Here is a 15911-nt window from a genome sequence, read left to right as displayed (position 1 = left end):
TCAGCCTCTTCTTGCATTTGAAAAACTCTTGGCTAGTTGTTCATTTGGTTGGTGAGTGGGGGTCTAATTGTTATGACAGTAGTTATTTAGGGCAAAGTAGATCCATCTGTGGAATCTGACTCATTCATTCTCAATTTAAAACAAAATTCAAAAACTCCCATTCTAAAGAAGTCTTCCTTTTCAGATAAGTATTTGTATAACACTTGATCAGTTTAAAATAGCAAAATTGTCTGTCCCAGCCATTAGAAATCTTTATAATTAACTACAAATTTATGCATTTCAATCTGATTTATTTGTGAAATGGAGATGCCTTTTTCTTGGAAGTTCAGTGATTTAGTGATTTTTTTAATTTCTCTTTAAGTTTCAAAAAACTCTTGCTATCTGTTGACCAAAACTTGAGAAATACACTGGTTTTCTGTTGCGACTTGTCTCAGACCTTATTTGGTAAGGCTTTATTTTATTTAGAACTGATGTATTAGTTAAAGATGTTTAATCTGGAATGCTTCTGATCTCGGAGGGAATGTAGTGTCATGGAAAGAGTATTGGACTTGGAATAAGGAAAGACCAGGGATCGACTCTCTCCTCTGGCACTGGCATGTTGTGTGATCCTAGGAAAGTCTTTTAAACTCCTTGAGACTCTATTTCCCCATTTGTACATTAGCGAAATTCTCCTACCATACCAACCTTTTTTCTGGTGGTTGTAAGGATTAAAAGAGAGAATTGTTGTCTGGAAAATGTTTTGTAAAACTTTTTAAGGGCTATATAATAATAGCAAACAATGAAATAGTGCTTTGGGATTTGCAAAGTACAGGGTATATTATCTCATTTGATCCATAATAGAGGGGATAGGTGCTCTTATTATTTTGCATTTGACAGATGAATAAACTGAGACTAAGAGGTTTGGTTCCTTGTTCAGAGTTACACAGCTATTAAGTGTCTGAGGTAGTATTTGAACTCAAGTCTTCCTAACTCCAAGTCCAGCATTCCGCCACCTAACTGCAGAGAGATCCACCGTTTTCCTCCACTAATGCAGATCAGAAACATAGTATGCCTTAGTCAATACTCTTCATGTGTTTCTGGGACTCAAAGTAATTCTCACAAGGTGGTAAGGAGTTTATCATTTCTGGTCTCTGAATGAAAAATATACAACTCATTTGTGGCTCTAAACTAAAAGTCTTTCTACCTTGGTAAGGCTTGCCAGAGCTTTTGTACTAGGTATAGACTCAGAGAACCTCCCTTTCATGATGGAGTATTAGAATAGGGATTGAGTGGATTTAACACTCTCTCTCTCTCTCTCTCTCTCTCTCCTTCCTATTCTCTCTCTCTCCCTCCTCTTCTCCCTTCTCTCTCTTTTTTCCCCTCTCTCCATATATAAATATAGATGTTATTGTTTTTCCTTCATTCTTGACGAGGACCAGATGTGTATGTATGTATATATAGATAGATAGATAGATACCTATAAAAGTATATTAAGATATTAGGGGGTATGTAAATTTCGTTCATTGGTTCTTAGAACTTGTTTGAGACTGTCTCCAAACACAAACTGTATTATTTGCATCATCAGCAATCCCATGGTCAGTCCTATCTCTTTTTTTTTCCTGTCATTACAATTTATTTGTCTGGTTTGGAATGAAAGTAAAAATGTAAAACTAAGAAGTTGTAAATTAATGTCTTTGTGTTTTTAAGTCATGACTTTCATCAGTTCCTTTATTTTTTTCTCTTATCCAAAATAAAAGACACAAACCTCTAGGCTGAATCTTTGGGAGCCTGTGGGACTCTCTAAGTTTACAAATGTTTGCATTTGTGCCTTGAAAAATTCTACAGGGACCTGAAAGTTTCATTTATTTTGTTATTCCCCTAAGAAGCTCTTTATGGCTTTTGGCTCAAGCAATGTTTTATAAATTTTGTCACTATGTATTTTCTGTCATTCTGAGGATAGAACCAGTAGAAAAATTAGCAAAATCTGAAGTTCATTTGAAACAGAGTTTTTCACAACTGTAGTAAATTAGTATGGAATCTGTTTCCAGCTTTTAAGTAGCAGTGCCCCATCATTGTTGAAGACAGTATCCACTTCCTTCCTTGTCTGAAAATCCAAAAGGAAAGTGTTCTATGTTTCAGTGAAATTCATTTAATAAGAGTACCATTTGTAAATGTATTTTATGTGCTTGCATTTAAAAAAAATCACTGAGAATTCCAAAGAAGGTGTTTCTAATTTTAATTTGAGTCTTTGCCATATTAACATTTATTCTGGGATTATTTGTCATATAATTGGTCCCAGAAATGGGGCTGTCACAAGGAATAGAACGCCAGTGGCTGGTGCTAATGCACACTGCATGGACAGAGCCTCAAAGCCATGTGTCAGGATCTGCTATTGAAGTTTCAAATCTTCACTCTTTCTCACACAGAAATTTTAGTTAGTGTATGAATATTCTCTCTTGCTAGGAAACATGGCTTTAGATAATAGCTGTTACAGAATAGGGTCAGTTAATAGAAAGTTTAATTATGTCTTTCAGAAGGTCTACATAATGACATGTTAAGTCACATATTACTATCATTGGACTCATTCTGTTTTCTTCCATCTAGAAATTATTTTCATCTTCAATTGCAGGAAAATAGTAATAGCTAACATTTCTATATCATTCTGAGGTTGTGAAGCGCTTTACATATAATATCTCTTCACAATAACCTTCTGAGGTTTTTGCCTTGGGAGCCAGGTACTATTACTATCCTCATTTTACGAATAAGGAAATTGAGCCTGAGAATAGGTAAGTGACTTTCCTAGGGCCACACAATTATTAAGTGTGTAATATATATTATATATGCATGATATAATACAGTAATATATTATAGTAATAGCTAGACAGGTGGGTGGTACAGAGGAAAGAGTACTGAAGAGTCAGAATTGAATTGAAATCCAGTCTCAAAGACTTACAAGCTCTAGGACCCTGGGCAAGTCACCTAACCTAATTCTCTCAGTTTCCTCATCTGTAAAATTGGGATGATAATAGCAACTACCTCCCAGGGTTGTTGTGAGGATCAAATGAGATAATAATTGTAAAGTGCTTAGCACAGTGCCTGGAACATTGTAAATGTTATATAAATGTTAGTGATATATTAAGAGTCTAAAGCAGGATTCTGACCCAGGACTTCTTGATCCAAAGTCTAACACACTTTCCATTATGCCACCTTCCTCCTTGTTAAACTGTCCTGAGAGACCTTGGATTCAATTCCTGGCTTTAAAATTTACTGTGTGACCTTGGACAAGTTCTTTAACTCTTCTAAACCTTAGTATGTTGATCTATAAAATAATACGGTTGGGAAGTTCCATGTGCCCTCTGGCTCCAAATATTATGATTCTATGGTATGTCATCTGTGATGTTATGATCATGGTTACTTACCTTCAGCTTCTTGATAATTGGCTGCCTTTCTGCTTTGGGTTTTCATATATCTTTTAAGAAGATCAAGATATTCAGTTTGATTAAGAATCTAAATGTTAATAATTACATTAAAATGACATATTTTAAAGGAAAACATAGACTTTTCCTGGCATGTGAGCTTTTTGAAACTACTGTAGAAGCTAGTAGCATTATTTCCAATATTGGGTTAGAAACATTTTTTCCGCCAACTCCTGAATTGTGTCCTCCCAAGGGGGTTTTAACAATAATTCATTGCTAACTCCAGGAGTGGTGATAAATATGTAACAGGGTTGGGGGAAAGTGATGTTCAGATCAGGAGAGACCATTCCAGAAATTTTTTGAAGAGTTCATTACTTTTTTTTAACTCATAACTGACTTTTAATCATTTCAGAATTCAAATTCTACATGTATTTATTAAGTACCTACTACATGCAAGGCAGTATGCTAGGGTTCATGGATATAAAAGTCCAAAAATGTCTATCCTTGCCCTCAAGGAACTTATATATTACTGGGCATTAACGGGGCAGAGGGAAATAAGTATAATACAAAGTAAAGAGTAATGGGAGAAAAGGGAGTTCCAGAAAGATTTCTCTAGGACATTTTGAGAAGGAAAGAGAATACTTTTAACTGGGAGGATCAGGGGAAATGGCAGCCAAGTTGAGCCTTCAGGAAGATAAGGATTCTGAAAGTCAGAAATTAAGGATGGTGGGAGGCACTATATTGAGCTCAGGGAACAAGTAGAATTTTAGCTTGTCTAACCTGCATTACATAGAGTGATGTGAAAAAACACTTGAAAGTTAGGTTGGAGCCATTTTTGGATAACATAGTTACCAACCTTGTTGTTGTTGTTTTCCAGAGGCAAGAGGCAACTACTGAAGGGTTTTAAATAGAGGAATGAAATGATCAGATTATGAGCATTATTTTTGGTAGGTATGAGAAGGATATATTGGAGAAGGTAGAACTTGAAGGTGAGAAGATGATTTTAAGGGTATTAGAACAGTCCAAGTGAGAGGTAAAGAGGACTTGAAGTAGGGTAATGATGATGATAGCAGAGAAAAGGTGGCAAATAGAAGAAATGTGAAAAATTTCTGATTGACAGGACTTGGTAACTGATTATATTTGGGGCTTAAGGGAGAGAGAAAAGTCAAGGCTAATTTTTATGTTTCAGACCCAAGGGGATAGAGAGGATTGTTGTACTATCAACAGAAATAGGGAACTTTGGAGCAAGAAAAGGAGAGTTTAGGACAGTATTGATAAGTTCAATACTTGCTGAATTTTGTCAACAAAGATATAAATAGGAGTGATGACAGCTCCTTTGAAAAATAAGCCTCCAACTCTAAGAGGACAACTATAGTTAGGAGGCTTAGGGAAGAAGCTGGCATGGCAAGATAGAAGGCTCCACATGTCATCCCTTTCACATTCATATGCTCATGGAAGCCTGGGATTTGGAGCTAGAAGGGAACTTAGAAGTCATTTTGTCACCTTCCTAGTTTTATAGATAAGGCTCAAAGAGGTTAAATATCTTCCCCATCATGACAGTGTTTGCATGACAGGAATTAGTACTTCTGGGATAAGAAACCTTCTTATACATAGATTCTTAATGTTTGAGTTCTCCCATTTCCCATAAAGTTTTTGGAGATACTAAAAGTGTTTCCAAACTTGCCTTTGCCTTCTGTTTGTATGAATTGTTTCCAACCTCAGCTCAGATTTAAGCTATTTCTAGCATTTGGATCTAATGTGCAAGGCATTGCATTTATTCACTTCAACACTGTTTCTCTTTTGGTGACTTGTGTCCCTGTTGCTGGATTCAGTCTTTGGACAAGGTTGCCAACTATTTAAACCAAGATGAAGTCCTTCTCTTATTGCATGAAGGGTAACCATTGCCCTATAATTTATATGTGTTCTCTCATTATTAGGGTGGTAGTTTAGACATGATGGTCATGTTTCCTTCCGATATTTGTATGAAAAGAATTTCTCAAGTTTAGCATCAAGACTCTAAGTCCATACTCAAAGAATTGGATTTGGATCATACGTTGGAATCCAACCATGATTAGTTGGGAAACTATTTCACTAAACTCCATTGCATGCCTTATGATGGAGTTCCTGATTTCTCCGCTCTGCAAGGGTATAGGGAGCAAAAATGTATAAAACTGGAGATTTTCCATTACTCCTACACAATCTCTATTCCATCATTGCAAAGCATAGCCTAATTTTTTCCAGTTGTTCTGTTCCTATTCTTCTTTCCTCTTTTCTTCTTCCCTTTTCCTTCATCCCTTGTTCTCTCTCTGTCTTTCTCTCTGTTTCTGCCTGTCTTTCTCATTCTCTCTGTCTCTGTCTCCTTCTGTCTCTCCTCCACTAAAAATTACAATCTTTGACCTGTAACACTGAAAGCCATATCCTTGCCCAAGGCATACAGGAAGTATTCATGGAACTGTGTATAACCTGGTGCTTTCAAGCCCAGTCAATTTACATTAGGTCAGGAAGAGAAATTTTAGGAACACAGCAAGTGATTTAGTCCCAAATCTGCTGGACATAAGGATGATGTGTGATGCAAGGTAGGATTTTTCTTTGTTACCTCACCTGAGAAAAAACAAGAAACATTTAGTTCAAACAATAGCTTTGAGTGAATGATGGAGAACAAATAGCTTCCTGTTAACCAATGCAAGATAAAATCTTGGTTATGCCACCTAGTGACACTGTAAAGATTTGACTATAGACATAGGAAAAATGAATCTGAGTAACTAAAAAGTGTGATTTAATAATTGAAGAGTTTAATAATTGAACTTGAACTCAGTTTTTAAGAGCTGGTCAAAATTTAAAGAACTTTAAAAATCTGTGTTTTATCATTTTCTTCTGAACATGATCTTATTTATAGATCTCAGCTTTTATAGTGCTGGTTACGTAGAGGCGATATACTTCTTGTTGTGCTGTGTGTGTGTGTATGTGTGTGTGTGTGTGTGTGTGTGTGTGTGTGTGTGTGTGGTTTGTCTTTTGTTCTCAAAGAGGACCATGACATCAGGACAAACCACAACCTGTGAGTAGTCTGACCTGCCTAAACAGGGTGGAAGCTCCTCTCCAATACTTCTTGAATAGGTAGAAGAAAACCCAGATTATCAATAGCCATTAGACTCCTTTGTGAATGAGAAAGGGGAAATATCTCATCTCTGTGTATATAGGTATTTGGAAATGGGCAAATAATCTGAAGTTGATAGTGGATTTTGAAATAGTTCTTTACTAGTTCTTACTTGTGTCTCAGTAAAATTATCAGTGAATTGTATTATTTAAAAGGCTATTTTAATTAGCTCCCTAAAAAAAGTTTTAGTTGCTTTATAAGAAAAGTTTGAATGTGGATGATTTATGAAGGCCCAGGATACTTTCCCTGGAAGCAAAAGTACTTATACAGTACTTATAGTTGCATCTTTTGCTGGCCTGAATGCAGCTAATTCTCATTTCAATGATTTTGGAAATGTTTGGGCATCTGGCTTTAATGATTATTTTTTGGGTTTTCTTATTAGTTGCAAGGCTAGTAAGCAAGACTTTGTCTGCCTTGCTTGCTCTCTCAGAACCCGGGGCATTCTTTGTACTCGGTGGCAAGCACACATTGTTTCCAGGAGCTCTAAGTACTACTTCACAGGTCCATCCCACAGTGGCCTGAAACAGAGATTTCATGGTTAGGGGACCTTTTTTTTTTCCCAGATTCAGTGCCCAGCTGTGCAGTTTAATATTGCATTTTGGATTTGATCACTCAAAATTTCCTTTTAAAAAGGTACTCATAAAATGGCAAAATTTTTCCTGACTTTAGGAAGCTTTAAGAAGTGAGGAACTTACTGAAAAAATAACTCTGACTCTATTTTATCTATATAAAGAATTTGTTGATTGATGTAGTAACAAGAACAGATAGCATGTATATAACACTTTAAGATCTGACAGTGTCTGCACATATAATCTTATTTGATACTCACAACAACCCTGTTATTGACCAAAACCCCTCAAACTTTCCATCCTTGTGCTTCTGCTTTAATCATACCCCCCCCAAAAATAATTGAAAACTGAAACTATTCCTTCAAAAAGGTGAAGACAATTGAAGAATACACAAATCTGTTGAGAGGAGATAGAATTAACAAGGCACAGGAAGAGGAAGAAAAAGACAAGAAATAAAGAAAGGAAGGAAATGAGGCTCAAGAAATCCATTGGTTAACAGTCATAAACTGCTTCTTAGGTCCCTGAGCAGCTATGGAGGGGACCATAACTGTGGAGAATTAAATGAAGAAAAATTTCCCTCTGCAAAGAAGGTGGTCAGATAACATTAGAAATACCTTCTTGTGTTTTTCCAAAAAAACTGAAGTACCATTCAGAAATAATCTATACTCTTTTGGCTACTCATGGTGCTGAACGTTTGGCAACTAAACTAATAGGTCAGTGTTTCTTGAACCAGAGTCCTTCACAGTCCAACTTATGTTCCATGTGTAAGTACAGAAAGTATGTGTGGTATGATGGATAAGAGTACTAGATTTGGAGTCAGGAAGATCTGAGTTCAAATCCCATCCTTGAGACTTTCAAGCTTTGTCATGACCGGCATCTCACTTAACCTCTTAATTAGCACCAATTTCCTTCTCTGTAAAGTGGGAATGATAATGAAAGCTGTATATCTACCCAACAGGGTTATTTTAAAGCTAAAATTAATAATTTAAGAACTCCAAAAAGTTATAATTAAGTTGTAAATTACAATAATTCTTCCAGAATATTTAAGGCATGTATTAAATATATTAAAATAAGGCATTGTCAATATGAATCATAAATAAAACACATTGCCTTCTCTAATAGGTTTCTCTGCACCTTCCAGCCCTAAATACTGTGCTCTATACTTAAGTAGGTGTTAAATAAATTTTGTCTGAATTGAAATGTTGATGGAGTTGTTTATAAATTATCATAATTTGGCCCATTGTATGCCAGAAGTTCAAACACTGGACTGAAAACCTGGAGTATAAATAAAATACTAAATATTATCTCAGACTCCTGTTTATTTTCCTCCCAGAGTCACTCTTCCATGCAGGGCTACCAAATGGCAAATGTGAAGTTTCTAATTTAAGGACATTAGGTTTTCTTGATGTTCGGGACACCTTTAGGCAACGGTTATGTTTTAAAAATCAGAATTACAAATGGGAAAGAAAGAGTATTCTGCCAGTACATCCAAATTGTGAAAGAAAATTGTGTTCTAATCCTGACTGTTTATTACTACCTCTTACCCAATATCCCACATAATATCACAAGTAGATATCATAAAATAACTGTTTTAAACAAATTATTTTTTTCAAGCATGAGTAAACTATTACATGTAATTAAACATGATTCTAAATTTTATCAGTTGTCAGCTGTGAGAAGCATTTTCAATCTACCCACAGAATGTGCTGAACAAACATTTTTTGAATGGATGAATGAACAATTAAATTCAAAAATAATTTTTTTGATTGCATTATAATAAAACACTGTGCAAATCATGGTGTGGGTCTAGTAGAGTATAAGGCATGGTTCTTACCCTTGCAAAACTTATCTCACAGTGAAGAGAAACCTCTCTGTATATATGACATAGCCAAATAACAAGGCAAGACAAAAGTATGATTAAATACAAAAGTGTACAATGATGATAATATAGAAATAATAAAATGAATGAAAAATTATTGAGTACTTGTTATGTTCCAAATATTATGATGAACAAACAATTAGAAAAGTGAGCTTTCTAATGTGAGAATACAACACATATAGGAGGGTTCTTCTGTAGGGCACATATTAAAAGAAGGGTGATAAGGCCGATGGGAGTAGGTCTTGAAGGATATGTAAAGGTCCACAGATCTCAGCAGTACCCAAGATGTGATCTCATGAAAACAGAGAACAAGACTATCATTTATTCTCATTCTATAGCTCTATGTGGGCACCTTACCTAACTTTATGCAAGGTAGGCTCTTGTTATCACTTTTGGTTTCCATGTTACACTATTAAGCAGCATCAAGTATAATTCCTTGCATTGTGAATATAATAGCCACTTAATCAATGTTAGATTTTTTTAGTTGAATTAATTCATATTGAGTTTGGAGTCATCTGAAATTCCCCCATCTATTTCATATAAGCTAATGTCTACCCATGCTTCCTCTTTTCTGTATTAGGGATTTTTTTTTAAGTTAAAGCAAGGGCCTTTTCATTTTTCCTTATTAAATCTCATCAGCTTAGATGTGATGTTTCATTCTAACCTGTCAGGATTTTTTTTGGATCTCAACTGTCATCCTGTGTGTGTTTAGAAAGGTTAATTTGAACAGCAGAAGCAGGTTGAAAAGTTACTTCAAAAATCCAGAGATAATGTTTCCATTTGAAATACTTAATGCCTTTTTTCCTTAGTACTTGTGCTTTGATAGACCCAACCTAAAGAATGAACTTGTATCATTTAGATTTAACATAAATTTACATCAAAATGAAGATAAAACCATTGTCATAAATCACCATTCCGGTTGCATCTGATTTTTGAAAAAAAAAAAGTTTTAAGATGAGGCATTAATAAAATTTTATATGACAGTTCCATTGGTTTTATTATATGTCATGTAGATAAAGAATATAAAGGGAGGATGCAAGATTGTGGAACAAATAATGTTATCATTATAAGTGGTGGCCTTGTGTAGTCATAGACAAAGGTTGACCCTAGAAATCAGGTTAATGCATCTGTTTACTTTTTCCTGAGGATGGACTAGCTTCCCCAGGAAGTCCCAGCTTCCCAGGAATGTTATGATGATTAACTAAATGATAGAGGCAAAACTTTTTGTTTTTTCTGTTACAACCTTTGTACTCCATATACTCTAGAAACAGGAAATCCACCTGGGATATTTGTTGATGCTAGGTAACTTCATAATAAGTAGAGTGTAATGTTTTTCATTTAGGACCTGTTTACAAAATATTTTTAAAATAGCCATAAAGCCCCAGAAGGTGCTTACCAACATATTGTAAATTCATTGTAAATTCATAAATATATCACAGTAAATATAAATATATGTATCATGTGATGTTGTTGTTCTTGTTGTTGTTCAGTCATTTTCCAGTCGTGTCCAACTCTTTGTGACCCCATTTGGGGTTTTCTTGGCAAAAATACTAGAGTGGTTTGCTATTTCCTTCTCTAGCTCATTTAACAGATGAGGAAACTGAGGCAAACAGGGTTAAGAGACTTGCCCAGGATCACATAGCTACTGTCTGAGGCTAGATTTAAACTCAGGTCTTCCTGACTCCAGGCCCAGCTATCCACTGAACCACCTTGCTACCCCTGTCATGTGATGCATGAGTCATATCTTTCACTTACTAGCATGCTTGGCAATTCAATTCAATCAGATTCAAAAACATTTGTTCAATGCCTATAGTATGTAAGGCACTTAGGTAAACACTGAAGATACTAAGACAAAAATATGTCATAGTCCTATTCTCAAAGAATTTACATTGTATTGGGAGAAGGGTAACCTCTCCCATAATTATAGCTATAACTCATATCTAATGTGATAAATGCACAAAAGAAGTCCAAAATTAACATGGGAGATCAAGGTGGAAGGGATCATTTCTGGTTGGGGGTTGGAATGGATCCTACAGTCTTTATGAAGATGTAGCACCAAAGCTGGTTCTGGAAAAAAGAGAAAAATTTCAGTAAGCCAGAAAGAGAGGAGGTATCTGTTCCAGACATGGGGAATGCATGCGTATATTCATAGATGTCAGAGATGTCAGGGCAAGATCAAGCAATAGTGAGTAGTTCTTGGCTGGAGCATAGAGTACTTAAAAATGACTAACTAATATGAACTAAGGCCAAAGAAGTAGGTTAAAATCAGATTACTGAGGAGAAGGATTGCTATGATAAGGGACTTGTAGTTTGGTGTATAGAGCAGCAGCCTGGAGTCAGGAAGACTCATCTTCCTGAGTTCAAATCTGGCCTCAGACACCTACTAGCTGTGTGACCCTGAGTAAGTCATTTAATTCTGTTTGCCTCAGTTTCCTCATCTGTAAAATGAGCTGGAGAAAGAAAAGGCAAACTACTCCAGTATCTTTGCCAAGAAAACTACAAGACTGGTCACAAAGAGTTGGACACAACTGAAATGACTGAACAAGAAGAAGAAAAGTTTGGTCAGTATGTGAAGGGGGAAAGTACTGAAAGTTTTTTGTGAATATTGATGTCATTAAAACAGTCATTATGAAGATCATTTTGGCAGCTCTATGAAGGGGCATTGGATAAAGGAGAAAGAACCAGAGTAAAGGTGATCAATTAGGTTATTTCAGTATTTAGGGTGGGAGTTGATCAGAGAAGGAAAAGGAAGAGACAGATTTAACAAAGATTTTCAGGGTAGAAAACACAGGATTTGACAAGCGATTGGATATAGTTTCAAGTCTAAGCAACTTTGGTTAGAAAAAAATCCATTACAGTATTCTGGATATTTGAAAGGGGATTTCAACAAATATGTCTTAAGCAACTACTATTGGCAAGGGCTCTGTGCTAGGTGATATTCCATCCTGGAGCTTACATTCTACTGGGGGGCAAGAAGAAGAGGGAGGGATGGAGGAGATACAACATATTCACAGATAAGCAAACATAGAAGGTAGTAACACACACTAACTTGGTGAACTACCAAATTGGGGAGGGTATCAGGAACTTAAATTATGTTGCCAAACAAAATGAAGTGGGCAATTAAAACTGTTATGCAGACAATTAAAATACCACTTTCCCTCCCTCACAAAAAAAAAAAACCTTCTTCATGCAATATCCAGATCAATTCAAGGAGAAAATATTTTAGAGCTCACCTGCCTAGAAAATTAATTGAATTCTTCATTTTGCTTGGAAGGATGAGATTCTGGCTACTTCTCCCCAGCAGTGGGATGATAATAATAATAATAATAGTAAATAACACAGTGTCTAATTTATGAAGGATACTCATTCTATATTTGCTGATCAACAACTATAATAAGGATACTAAATTAGTCACATTAGCAGTTTGTGATGGCAAATATACTAAAGAATTTACTTTATGTTTTATAAGCATAGTCTCAGCCCAAGCTGTTTTCTATGGACTTTTCATGTTTTATATTTCATCCTCATCTATGTAGGGTAAAATGAAATCCTCAGCACTCTCACTGTAAATATGATCAGTGAAGACATCTAAATAGGGTTTTTAGGTGGGAGAAATATCTAGATTTCTTCCACCATACTATTCATTCTGTGAAGGAAGCTTGCAATCTAAAAAGAGTTAATCATTTGTTGTAATAACAGGATGTAGAGTAGAATCTTTCCAACTGAGATAAAGTTGATATTCAGTTCAATTCAACAAACATTAAGTACTTATTATGTGTGATGCATTATGTTGGATCAGTGAATAGGACTTTCATTGCTTTGTGATCAACCTGATATGGGGGTAATTGTTTTATTTCTGGTACAATCAATAGAGTTAGCAAAGAGGAAGTGATGGTGTAATAGACAAGCACTAAGCTGAAGATCAAGAAGTCCTGGTTTTTTATTTTTGGGGGTGGGGTTCTTTGTTTTTTTTTCCCACACAGTGGGTGTATGATCTTAGATAAGTTATTTCACCTGTATGATTTTGCTATGATAAATTGATAAAATGAGGGAGTGGTTTGGGTGGTCTGAACTACATGCCTTCTGATATCCCTTTCAGGTAGTAGAGTCTGTAATTCTAGATTTCTTTACCAAGAAATGTTTCTAAATAGGAATTTAGACTTGCCAGATATGACCCTGAGGGAACAGAGAAAGGGTTTCCTTTTTTTTTCTTTCACATCACATCATTACTGAACAGAAGACCATGTGTATTTCTATGTCACATAGAGCACTGCAGTGAAGCAATGGTTCTTTTACCCCTTTATTCAAGACCTTAAAGGGGAAATGGGTCTCTCCATAAGCTACAGTTACTGCATGAAAGGGGTACTGCATGGATCTTAAAAGCAATGCAAGGTCAATATAATAATAACAATAATACAGAAGAAATATAATAAAAATAGCTAACAGTTTATAGCACTTACTGTGTGCCAGGCATTGTGCTGAGTTCTTTGCAATTATTGTCTTATTTGATCTTCACAACAATCCTGAGAGAGGTATTATTATTATTATCTACATTTTGCAGATCAGAAAACTGAGGCAGAGATTATATGACTTACCTAGAGTCATACATCTAGCAATTGTGAACCGAGACTAGTTTTTTAACTTGTCTTCCAGGCCCCAGTGCTCTATCCACTGTGCCACCTGGTTGCCCCAAGAATAAGATGAGCTTCAGAAATTGGTTGGTGTTATGATTTAGCTTTTATAAAAGTCACAGAAACATGCCACTGGTTTGCTTTAAGTGGCCTTCTGGATTTGAGAAAGGCAAAAACACCTATCTTAAGGAAAGATGTGTATCTTTACAAGAAAAGAAGCCTGAACTGAAGATAATGCTTCTATTTTTACATTTCAGTTTTTAAAAAAAATTAAGCCAAAGGAAAGTTTGTTAAGTTGGTCATGAAAACCAGCTTTATAAATAGCCACATTCCCTGGTGTTTATTATTCTAGATCATGAATGAGATTAGTTTATAAATCTAAAATTCTGGAGCCATTTAGTATTTTTTGAAGGTTAAGGGAAAAGATAAGTGTTCCCATTTTTTTTCTAACAATTTTCTAATCTGTTGGGAAATATAGAAGGTTTGGACTAATAGATGCAATATTTCATAGCACAAAACAACAAAATTAGGGGCCTGGGGCTATCTTTAGGGAAAGGACAGAAATGATGGTTTCAGTTTATACGCATTAAAAGGTCTAAATTGGCTGGTCAAAAAGCAATACTAATGCTTGGGTATTCCTGGGGTCAATGAATTTGTTAAGAAGACATGGAAAAGCAATCCTAAAGGGGTAAAAAAAAAGTATGATTTTTTTTTCTCCTTCCATAAAATGATTCCATAGCTGACATTAACCCCAGACTGATTTTCATAAATCAGATCAATTATTATCATCCAGAGAGAGACAAGTACTGTATGCCATGTTCAGAGGGAGTATTATCTACATAGGGAGGTGATCAGAAAGTAAAATTTGGCCCTTGATCCTGGAGATTTGCATAGGGCAAAAACTGTCTTGGAAGAAACTTAGGAAAAATAACTTAAGAACCATGACTGATAATCATGATAACTATCTTCACCCCTGCCATTCCTACTGCTGCTGTTGCTCCTTAGCCCAAACTGGCCATGTCTGAAAGGAGATGAACTCTTCAGCTCTCTTCTCCCTAGGACTCTGTGTCCTCATCTTCACCCAGGCTATTTCCCACCCTATGTCTGTGAGTTTATCCTCTCCCTGCTTCTACTCCAACCCCTGAGAATGCTAATCAAGTCACCACTACTACTATCTCTAGAAAAAGTATGTTAATATATTGTTCTAAAGTTCTACTCCTCATCTTTGAGATTCCCAGACCATAATTTCCTTCCCTAGTTTTGCCAGTTGTCAGGGTTTCCCCCATTAGAATGTAAACTTCCTGAAAGCAGGGACTATCTCCTTTCATTTTTGTATCTGCAGCACTTAACCCAGTGTTTGTTGTACAATAAGTAAGCAATAAATACTTTTTAGCCATTTATAAATGCTCAAACCATCAACTTGAGAAACATGGAAAAATCCTTCAGAATTATAAAGTATGGGCAAGAAATTGAAGCTCATTGGGGTATTGGTAATATTTATTTTATCACTATTTCTTATAGGCAATAGAAATGTTAGAAGAGAAAGGAAGACATCAGAATTGGAGAGCTGAATAAGATGATAGTATAGGAACACTAGAATTGGCTTACAGGATCACGGCTTCAACTAAAGGAATTGTAGAAATTTAAGTTGGAAAGGGCCTCAGACAACATCTAAACCCTGTGAGAAGCATGAATTACCTTTATATTATCCATATTGGAATATTGACCACTGTCATATCATACATGACCACTATTGAGTCATACATGACCACTATATTGAGGGTTTTTTGCTTAACTGTTTTGCTGTTGTTGTTATTGTTATCATTTTTGTTAAAAGGAAGGATTGGGGGAGAGGAGGGTGTCATTGGAAAGTGACAGGAATTGTTTTTAAAAAAATCAGTCAACAAATATTTATTAAGCACTACTATGTGTCAGGAAATGTGCTAGATACTAGGGAACCAAAGACAAAGAGTGAAATAATTTCCACTCATGAGGATCTTGTTTTCTGGTGGGGGAGATAGCAAGTACATATACATTCACACAGATAAACACATATACACACATGCATATACATGGATGTATGTATTACACTTAATATGGAAATATGGATTGAATAAATACAAATACTTAGAAAGTAGTTAATTGCAAGGTCGTTTGGGAGGGAAGGCATTAATATTCAGGGAAAACATGAATAGGCTTCATGAAGACTATTGTGCATGAGCTATATCTTCAGGGGAAAAGAAGGACTCTACAGCAGGGACGGAGTGTATTCCAGGCAGGTGA

The 15911-nt window shown here is 35.7% G+C and overlaps 1 protein-coding gene across 1 annotated transcript in view; it reads left to right on the top strand.

Annotated features, from left to right (window-relative positions):
- Positions 1–15911, top strand: part of FBXL7 (F-box and leucine rich repeat protein 7) — a 482247-nt gene that overhangs the window by 144225 nt on the left and 322111 nt on the right. The gene's annotated exons all lie outside the window — the stretch shown is intronic.

Source organism: Vombatus ursinus, unplaced genomic scaffold (assembly GCF_900497805.2).
Source record: "Vombatus ursinus unplaced genomic scaffold, bare-nosed wombat genome assembly UNPS02014791.1, whole genome shotgun sequence".
NCBI lineage: Eukaryota > Metazoa > Chordata > Mammalia > Diprotodontia > Vombatidae > Vombatus > Vombatus ursinus.
This window is presented reverse-complemented; position numbering and strand designations above follow the sequence as displayed.